Raw genomic sequence first — 11,184 nt, forward strand, 5'->3', positions numbered from 1 at the left:
GGAATTTCATTTATCACGGTAGGGTCTAGAACCGATTAACCGCGATAAACGAGGGTTCACTGTAGTCCAGCTTCTCTGATCAATTGCTCAGTGTATATATTGAATAAGTGTGATGAGAGCAGAGAACCCTGAGGCACACCATTCCAAGCACTATTTTCGTCTTCTGTTCACACAACTGTCTCTTGATCCATGAGCAGGTTCCAAATGAGAAGACTGTAGTGTTCTGGAATTTCCAAATTTCTTGGTATAGATGAGTGAGGGCTTCCAGGGCTTCATCAGCTTGTTGAAACATTTCAATTCGTGTTCTGTCAATACCTCAAGTTCGTTGTTGGCTGATGCCTTCAGTGCAACTTGAACTTCTTCCTTTAGTGGCATCAGTTCTTGCTCATGTGCTACCTGCTGAGATGGTTGAATGTCAACTAGTTCTTTTTGGCACAATGATGCCGTGCTCTTTCCACCTTCTTCCTACATCACTCAATAGTTTTTCCCAAAGAATTTTGAATTTTTTTCTTAAGTTCTTTCAGTTTAAGATATGCTGACATGGTCTTCCTTTTTGGTTTTCTAACTTTCTTAAGTTCTTTCAGTTTAAGATATGCTGACATGGTCTTCCTTTTTGGTTTTCTAACTTTATGTCTTTGAACATTAAATTATAATACTTTGGCTACTCAAGCTGCCCTTTGAAATGTTCTGTTCACCTCTTTGATGTCATCATTTTTCCCATTTGCCTTAGCTACTCTACAATTAAGAGCAAGTTTCAGGGTCTTTTCTAACTTCCACTTGGATCTTTTCTTTCTTTCCTGTCTGTAAATGACCTTTTATGTTCTTGATGTGTGGTATTCTGGATGCCATCCTACTGCTCAGCAGGTGTTCTATTACTAGTTTACAATGAATCAAATCTGTTCCTGTACTATTCTTCAAATTCAGATGGGATAGACTTAAGGACATCTATTGGTTCTTGGAGATTTGTTTTCATTTTCTTCAGCATCAACCTGAAGTTACATATGAGCAATTGGTGGTCTGTTGCACATTCAACCGCTAGCATTGCTTTAGCTTTTGATACTGAGATTCTCCAGCCTCTCCTCTCGAATGCAGTCGATTTGATTTCTGTGTACTCCATCTGGAGAATCCCACATATACAGTCGCCTCTTCTGTTGTTGAAAAGGGCCCTTGCGATGCAGAAGTCCCTGATCTTTCAAAAGGCTATTGTGCGATCTCCGGTCTTGTTTCTATCACCAGAGCCATATTTTCCAACTACTGTTCCTTCCTCTTTGTCTGTATTGCAATCACCAAACATGATCAATGCACCTTGATTGCATGTTTGATCCGTTTCAGACTGAAGATGTTGGTAGAATTTTTTAATTTCTGCATCACTAGTTTTAGTGGTTGGTGCATAAATTTGTACAATAGTTATATTGACTAGACTTCCTTGTATGCAGATAGACATTATCCTATCCCAGACAGCACTGTACGTCAAGATAGATTTGGAAATGCCCTCGCCGACAAATGCGAGGCCATTCCTCTTGAATTTGTTGTTCCTGGCAGAAGAAACCATATGATGTGCTGATTCAAAATGGCCTGTCCCAGTCTATGTCAGCTCACCAACACCTAGAGTGTTGAACTTTAGGGTTCCATGTCCTTTTTGACAACTTCCCATTTTCCTCGGCTTATACTTTCCAAGTTCCAATTACTAATAGATGTTTGCAGCTGTTTCTTCTCATCATCAAATAAAAGTTCCAAATGAAAGTCTTCTCATCCACCAATGAAAGTCCCAAAAGCTTCATTCCATCTGAGTCATGATGGTCTACTGATGCTCAACTTTAAGAAGGCAGTTCAAAAAAAAATGAGGAGCTGATACTAAGGGTCCCAGTACAAAGCAAATGTTTTGAAAATGATGATGGCGATATATGTACAAATGTGCTTGACACATGGATGGATGGATGGATGGATTGTGATCAGAGCTGTATGAGCCCCCAATAAAATGATTTTTTTTTAAAGGGCAACTCTTCTTCAGTCATATGTTGAGTGCCCTCTGACCTGAGGGGCTCATCTTTTGGCACTAGCTCTGACAATGTTCTGTAGTTAGTCATGAGGTTTCAGAATCTGACAACATTCTGCTGCTGTTCCTGAGGGTTTGAGTTACTCATTCCTCCGACGTGGACAGCCTAGTCTTTCCTCAGAGTCAGTTCTTAGTCTGGAAGTTCTGCTGATACATATTCACTTTAATCCCGCTGGCATGGAAATGCCAGAGACATGGCTTCCAGCATCATAGTAGCACACGAGGCACCACAGTCCTACAAACTGGCAGGCAAGCGGTGGGAGGGCACGGGTCTGCTGTTTGAAGGTCGTGCAGACTGACTGTGGGAATTCCCGGGACACATAATTAGGAGGTTGTGAAGGGAGACAGGCCCTGCAAGAGAAGGCTATGGAATCTCATTGAGGCCTGAGACAAATGGGCAGTAAGACCAGGAGGAGATTCAAGGAAAGAGTGAATATTTCAAAGAGACATCGATTCCGCGGGAAATGACTAGCCCCTTGTCCACAGAGGCACACCATGGGCGGGCCTGTGAAGGAGCACCCACGAGGGAAAAATATAGAGCACTTTCTCGGGAAAGTCACACTTCTAGCGGAATCTGCTTCTGCGGAAACGTCCTCCATCCCGCACACGTGTTTTCAATCCCGTAGATGAAGCGCCCGGAAAGGAATCGCCAAAAACAGAGACCTAAGGATAAGCATGTCTTCTAATAACCCTGCGACGATACCAAGCTCACTGCCACTGGGTCAATGCTGACTCGTAGGACGCTGTGGGGCAGAGTCCTGGGCTGTGAATCCTTTTTGGAGGCAGGCTGCAAGCTCTTCCTCCCATGAAGCAGCTGATGGTGTGGGCACCAGCCTTTCAATAGGCCGGCACTCACTTGGCCTTTGAGCCTGCAGAGTGCTTAATCAGAATATAAATTTCAAAGTTAAAAAAAATGCTTTTGCTGGGTAACAAACAACCCACTGCCATAAAAGAGAAACCATCCCATGTTTAACCAAAATAATACCACATGCAAAATCACAGAAGAAGAGCCAATCAAAAGTAAATCATGACGAGGAAATTTCTCCTATGGAGGCAAAGCTGATGCAACGACCTGATCCTTTTCAGACTTTAGTACTAATCTGTAGTCCTGAAATCGGGAAATTCCTAGAAACACACTACCAACCCAAATTCATATTACTGCAAAAGATAGAAATGTTAATCAAGAGATTGGAAATGTCATTCATTCATTCATTAAAACTATTGACCAAAAGAAAGAACAACCCAGAATCTAATGGCTACACTGGAAAAGTCTACCAAATATTTACAAAAGACATCAATTCTATTTAATCTCTTTAAAAGCACATTACCTATTTCTTTTTTTTTTTTTTTTGTAAAACCAACATAAATCTGAAACCTAAAATAGGAAAATTCATCACACAAAAAGGAAAATCACAGACCAATATCCCTTATAAACATAGAATCATATTTTCCCACAGAATTCTAGCCAACAAAACTTCAGCAACAGATCATAAATCAATAAATGAAACACCATGACCAAATGGGATTCATACCAGGTATACAAAGATAAAAGCAATCAATAAATCAATATAATCCACCAGATTAATAAAACAGCATACAGACACATAATCATATTAATTGATGTAACAAAGGTATTGGATAAAATTCAACACCCTTTCCTGATAAACATTCCCATGAAAAATAGGAATCGAAAAGAAATTTCTTAACATAATTAAGGATGTATAAGCAAAGCCAATAACCAGTATTTTACTCATCAAAGAAAGAATGAGAACCTTCCCTTTGAGAACAGAAATGAGACAGGGATGGCCATTATCATCACTCTTATTCAACAGTGGACTGGAAGTCCTCCAAAATTCTCTAAACTCTTTGTCAGCGAGTCGATGCTTAACTCATGGTGACCCGACAGGAGAGGGTAGAACTGCCCTTGTGGGTTTCCAAGACTGCAACTTTTTACAGAAGTGGAAAACATCATCTTTCTCCCTCCAAGCATCTAGTGGTTTCACACTGCTGGATTTGCAGTTAGCAGCCCAATGCTTAACCACTACACCACCAGGGCTTCTTGGAAATTGGAAGTCCTAGCCAGAGTAATAAGATAAGAAAGAAATAAAAGGTATCCAAACTGGAAATTAAAAAGTAAAGCTATCTTGATTTTCAGATGGCATGAAGACCCTAAAGATTCCCAAGAAAACTGCTAGAGCTCATGGAAGAATTTAGCAATGTTGCAGAGTGCCAGATTAACTAATGAGTGAGTCTGGGTACTTTAGAGAAACAAATCCACAGAAACTCACCCTGGTCCAACCATCAGAAAGTAAGAGACCCGAGAACTCGAAAGGCGAGGCTCCCAAGCCATTCATCTCTCCGCCCTTCAATTAACCCCACATGTGTTTATTGGCCAGGTTGGCACAATAAACATTAACTATCTCAACACACAAATTATCAGTTGAGTTCCTTCATACTAGCAAATACTACTTTGAAAAAGAAATCAAGATAACAAAGTCATTTAAAATGACCCCCATATTGATTCAAAGGAGAAAAAAAAAAAAACTGGGAATTACCCCAACCAGGGACATAAAGACGTATAGCCTGAAAATCATAACATTGCTGCAAGAGACTAACAGAGACCTACAAAAACTGGGGAAACATCCTGTGCTCCTGGATTAGAAGGCTCAATATAATTAAAATGTTGATGTTGCCTAAAGCAATGTACAGATACAATGCCATCCTGATTCAAATCCCAACATGTGCTACTGAAATGGGAAAACGAATGACCAACTTCATATAGAAAGGAAATAAACCCCTAATAGGCAACACAATAAAAAGAACAACGCATGAGGTGTCGCACTCACTCACAAAACACATACTCTCTAGCCACTATCATCAGAACCGTCTGCTATTGGCCTAATGATAGACACAGAGACCAGTGGATTAAAATTCAGGAATAAGAAGAATTAACTGGTTTTTCACAAGTGGTCAAAATTCATTCAGTAGAGACGAAACAGTCTCTTTAATAAGTGGTGCTGGCAAAACTGAATATGCAGCTACAAACATAGGAAACAAGACCTATTCCTCACACAACACACAAAAATTAACCCCAAATGTATCGAAGACCTAAATGCTAAACATAAAAACATAAAGTTCCAGGGAGAAAACTATGGGACCTAATGCTTTATAAAAACAAGATAGCGACCATCACAGTAAATGAACAACTTGAAAACAAAGGAAATAATGGGGCCTTATAACATTAAAAGCAAATGCTCATTAAAATCACTTATTGAAAGAGTATAAATTGACAACCTACAAACTTGGAAAAAGTCTCTAGAAAATATTGTATCTGATAAGCGTCTGTATAATCTCTAAAGTAGCAGTTTCTCAACCTGTGGGTCGCAAACCTGTGGGACCCCTTTCACAGGGGTCACCCAATACCATTGGAAAACCCATATTTCCGATGGTCTTAGAAACCGAGACACCGCTCCTCTGTCCATCTCCAGGTGAGTCCGCCCACATGCAGATACACCCACATACGAGTACCCGGCGTGAAGACTGTTACCCATGCTACACCATGCTTCAAGACAAAATTTCAATTATTTGTCATAGAAATAAATATTTCACAATACATAATTACATATAGTTTTTGTGATTCATCACTATGCCTTAATGATATTCCATTTGTAACAATAAAAATAGTCCTGCATATCAGATATTTACATTATGATTCATAACAGTAGCAAAATTATAGCTATGAAATAGCAACGAAAATAATTTTATGGTTGGGGGTCAACACAACATAAGGAACTTTATTAAAGGGTCCAGCATTAGGAAGGTTGAGAACCACTGCTCTAAAGGATAGAAAAAACTCCAACTCAAAAACAGAAAGACAGCCATCTTTCCATTCTTCAGTCAGACGCAGCCCAGAGACGATTCTGGAAGATCCATCACGATGGCCGCCCAAGGAGAACCCCAAGTCCAGTTCAAACTCATACTGGTGGGTACTGGTGGTATTGGAAAAAACGACATTTGTAAAACGTCACCTGACTGGTGACTTTGAGAAATATGTATCTACCTTAGGCATTGAGGTCCATCCTCTTGTGGTACATACTAACAGAGGACCTATTAAATTCAACGTGTGGGACACAGCTGGTCAAGAAAAATTTGGAGGACTAAGAGATGGCTATTATATGCAAACCAAGTGTGCCATTATAATGTTTGACGTAACCTCAAGGGTTACTGACAAGAATGTGCCTAACTGGCATAGGGATCTGGTTCGAGGGTGTGAAAACATGCCCATCGTGCTGTGTGGCAACACAGTGGACATTAAGAACCGGAAGTTAAGGCAAAATCCATTGTCTTCCACTGAAAGAAGAACTGCCATTGCTGCCAAAAGTCACTACCACTTTGAAAAGTCCTTCCTTTGGCTTGCTAGAAAACTCATTGGACATTCTAACTTGGAGTTTGTGGCCATACCTGCTCTTGCCCCACCAGAGGTTGTTAGGGACCCAGCTTTGGCAGCCCAGTATGAGCATGATTTAGAGGTACCATGTTAAATTTCCATTGATGCTCTCCGATTTATAATATCTCCTAGTGGTTTTAATCTGACCAATTACAATTTTTTCACTCTGTTTTCTCTAGGTTGCGCAGACAACCGCTCTCCCGGATGAAGATGATGACCCGTGAGAGAACAAAGCTGGAGCCCAGCATCAAAAGTCTAGTTTTACAGGCAACTGTCCTGTGACATCAGTGGTGCAGCGTGTTTGCCACTCTTATTATAGAGCTAAGCAGAATGTGCTAATCTTTGGGATGCTGAAGGAGATGAAAGGGCTTCGGAGTGAGTGTGGCAGTTAAAAACCTCTCCATTTTTGTTTTTTTGGACCCACATATGTAGCTGTTTGGGAACGCATTTTTCTTTCTTGAAATTCAAATACAAGAATGCTACAGTCACATCACAATTAAAAAAAAAACAGAAAGACAGACATGGGCAAGGGTCATGGTCAAGACCTTCACCAAAGAGGACAATCAAGTAGGCAAAAACTATGAAACGATGTACACTATCATTAAGCATTAACCCACCCAAAAAAAACCACTGTCATTGAATAGATTCCAACGCATTCAGCCCTGTATGGGACTCATAAGATTATAAATCTTTACAGGAACAGACAGCCTCCTCTCCTTCAAAGCCACTGGAGGGTTAAACTGTCAATCCTGTAGTCTGCAGTCCAATGCCTACCCTACAGCCCCATCCAAAGGCAAACTTGCTGCCATCCAGTGAGTTTGGTTTGGGATGGGGCTGTAATGCTCACTCAATGTAACCCCATTGTGGGCTGCCGAGACTGTAAGTGTTGACAGGAGTAGAAAGCCCAGTTTTTCTCCCAAGGAGTTGCGGATGGTTTCCAACTACTGACCATGAGGATCACAGCCCTATCAGTGCTCCTTTATTGGCCAATAAACCCACCCAACACACTGCTCTTGAGCTGATTTCAACTCATAGCTGGGATAAGATGTTATCTCGTTGTAGTTTTGAGTTGAATCCTTATACGTGGTTTCTGAGGCTGTAAATTTTACAGGACAGATGGCCTCAACTTTCTCCCAGGCCACAGCTGATGGGTTTGAACTAACAGCCTCGCAGTTAACAACCCAACAGTTATCTGACATCAGCAACAGGACTCCTCTCATCAACCGTTAGGGAGATTCGAATAAAAACCACGGAGACAACACAGAGAGCTTAACTCAGCCTAAATGGTAGCAACAACAACAAATAACAAATATTGGCAAGGAAGCAGAGACATTAGAATTCTTATCCATTACTGGCAGCACTCAAAAATGAAAAATAGTATGGCACTGTCTCAAAAACCAGAAATAGAACTACTTTGTGATCCAGCAAATCACCTTTCTGCCTCTATACCCTACCCATTACGATCAAGTCAACTCCAACTCATAGAGACCCTATAATAAGTACAGAACTACTCTTTGGGGGTCTCCAAAACTGTAAGTCAGCCTCATCTTTCTCCTATTCAATTAGCAGCCCAAGCAGAACCAAAAATAATTATATGGACAAGCATATATGCACGCCAATGCTCATGGCTGCTTTATTCACAGTAGCAAAGAAATGGAAACAACCAAAGTGCTCAACGGATAAAGAGATAAGTAACTTGTGGTACATACAAGGGAATACTATACCACCGAAAAAAAGATATTACAGCACAGACAGACCTGAAGGCTTAATGCTGAAGGGATATGAGTCACGTTTATAAGGACATCTATTGCATGAACCATTTTTAATAAGAAGACAGTCTCACTGCCATTGAATTAATTCATAGTCATGGTGACCCTATAGGACAGGGTAAGTTTCCATGTGCTTGTCCATGTGGGTTTCTAACACTGTTACTCTTTAAGGGAGTAGAAATTCCTGCTTTTCTCCCAGAGCCACTGGTGGCTTCAACTTGCTGACATTGCGGTAAGCAGTGCGGTACATAACTTACAACACCAAGGCTCCCTAAAGCAAAACTCACTGCCGTCAAGTCGATTCTAACTCATAGTGACCCTACAGGACAGGCGAGAACTGCCCTTGTGGGTTTGAGACTGTAACTCTTTGGAGGAGCTGAGACCCTCCTCTTTCTCCTGAAGGAGCGGCTGGTGGTTTCAAACAACTGACCTTGTTGTTAGCAGCCCCACCCCTAACCCGCTGTGCCACAGGACTAATACACAGAGGGCAATGCTCATTGGTGATTGCCAAGGAGAGAAGGGGGCAGGGAAAGTACGCTGTGGACTGCACAGACTTGTTATTTTTGGCGATGGGAAAATGACACCAAATATGGATGTAATAAGCACAGCACAACCAAAATTAGAAAAGAATGTTTGCGCGCATACGGATAAAGATAAGCAAACTGGTCGAGGGGCAGGCACAGGTGTTTACATAGGTGAAAGCAAATGCATTATCTCCTCACTCTCACCGTCGCTGAGACCCTATAAGGCAGGGTAGAACTGCTCCTGTGAGACCCCGAGACTGTATAAGAGTGCGGTCACATATAGTCATTGAAGACACAAACAGACATTCCTCAGACATAACCAAACACTTTCCAATGTCACTCTTCTGGGTTTGAAGGTTGAGGACCATACTCTCACGGGACAACTCAGTCAATTGACAAAAATCATGTTCTTCGCCCTAAGGAAGGGAGTGACCTCTGAATCTTAAAAGGTTGTCAAAAATGATGATGGCAACACATGTACACATGTGATTGATACAATTGATGTATGAATTGTTATAAGAACTGTAAGGCACCCCTCCCCCATAATAAAATGATTTTTTTTTTCTAAGTTTGTCAACAGCCAAGATAGAACTACTGGTCTCCTCTTGTCAGGAGCAAGAGAGGAAGAAGGTAACCCAAAAGCTCAGAGAAGAATCAATTCTGAGCAAGACACAACTTCATCTACTGAGAAGAGAATGTGATCCTTCTGACCAGGGTCACAACAGTTCATCTGGATGAGAGAAAAAATATGGGCCTATTCATGGACAACTATGGACCATTTGTCCATATTTATGGACAAATTAAAACTTTTGTTTTAATTTTATTTTTAGCTTTAAAAATCATCTTATTAAAAGAAACAAGCTGAGCAAACTGGAACAATAGAGGACAGGGGACTCCCAGGGACTATCACCTGGAGACACTCTTTAAACGAGTACCCAGCCTCTCCCCTGAGATCTTCTCTTTCAGGAGACTAGCAGAATGGCACACAAAATAGAGGCTATTGTCTGTTTTTCAGAGCCTACTTAAAAACCATCAGGATGAGACCAAAGACCATTCTCTCAAACGAGAAGAAGGGGCCGATGAGGGGCAGGAAGACTCCGGTTCTTGAGAAGGAACAAGGAGAACACAGGTAAAGAGAATGTTGACAGTAACAAATGTAACCAACATCACAGAACAATTTGTGTAGAAATTGTCCAATGGGAACCTAATTTTCTGAGTAAACTTTTACCAAAATCTCAGTAAAATATGATTCTTTTTTTTAAAAAAAGGTTTTGATGAGCCTTGAGATAATTAGGCTAATGTTTTTCCTACTATGTGAACATTGCCACTAGATCATATAATATTAAAATGAAATTCTCTTTCTCCCCTTATTTCAGGGACACCAAAAAAATCATTTTTAAGACTCATGTATGATAATAGATAAATACAGGTTATAAGAGATCACTCTGAATTTACATTTTCCTGTAAAGGCCAGTTTGAAGGAACTCTTGAGCTAAAGGTAATTTAGCTTTATGGATACAGGTGTTGGTAACCCAAAACCCAATACTGAATTATCCTCATCTCCTAGTTAATAAGCCATTTGCACGCCACTAATATTTCTTGCCAACTTCCCAATATTTCAAAACACTAATTGTCAACCAGAACCTGTGACACTCTTGTGTCTAGCAACAACACAGCGTGATGAATCCATTTTTAATTTTAGCTAAATCTGAGTACTAAAACATCGCCCTCAAGCCTCAGAAGATCCATGGTGAACTATTCCCATTTAAAGCATGAACTGAACATAGAGTCAGCAAATAAACAATATCTTAGGGAGGGACACTAGAAGCAGACCCCCTTTTAAAAATTATAAAACCGGTTGCTGCCAACGGAAATGACGGAGGTCTACAAACTAAAGAAAACAGGCATCTCTCCTACTCTCTCCAGTCCTTCAACACATGATGCTCACAAAATGAAAAAATTAAATTTTTTTTATTTTTTTAAATTTAATCACTTCATTGGGGGCTCGTACAACTCTGAGCACAATCCATACATATGTCCGTTGTGTCAAGCACATTTGTACATTTGTTGCCCTCATCAGTCTCAAAACACTTGCCAAAATCCAAATTTAACTTCCAGAAGAAAACAGAAAATGCCACAGTTCCCATCCCCAACTAATTACCCCCACTGCCACCCCAAATTGTGGTGTTTCATGTTTTCGAGTTTTTTTCTTTCTTTCTTTTAAAAGGAGCGTCATAGAGAATCTTTGCTAATTTTCAACCACACAGAAGATAAAACTAGCAGAGCGAGGCAGGAAGTTGGAGAAGAGAAACAGAAAGTCGCAATGCCCAGAGCAAAGCCTCCTGTTCGCCTGCTAACCATTGAAGGCTCCCCATCTACTCACCTCCA

The 11,184-nt window shown here is 40.7% G+C and overlaps 1 pseudogene; it reads left to right on the forward strand.

Annotated features, from left to right (window-relative positions):
- Window positions 1-5,993: 5,993 nt before the first annotated feature.
- Window positions 5,994-6,727, forward strand: LOC101659012 (annotated as a pseudogene).
- The last annotated feature ends 4,457 nt before the right edge of the window (window positions 6,728-11,184 follow it).

Source organism: Echinops telfairi, unplaced genomic scaffold, assembly GCF_000313985.2.
Source record: "Echinops telfairi isolate 266 unplaced genomic scaffold, ASM31398v2 ScPeMD7_8;HRSCAF=38, whole genome shotgun sequence".
NCBI classification, from domain to species: domain Eukaryota; kingdom Metazoa; phylum Chordata; class Mammalia; order Afrosoricida; family Tenrecidae; genus Echinops; species Echinops telfairi.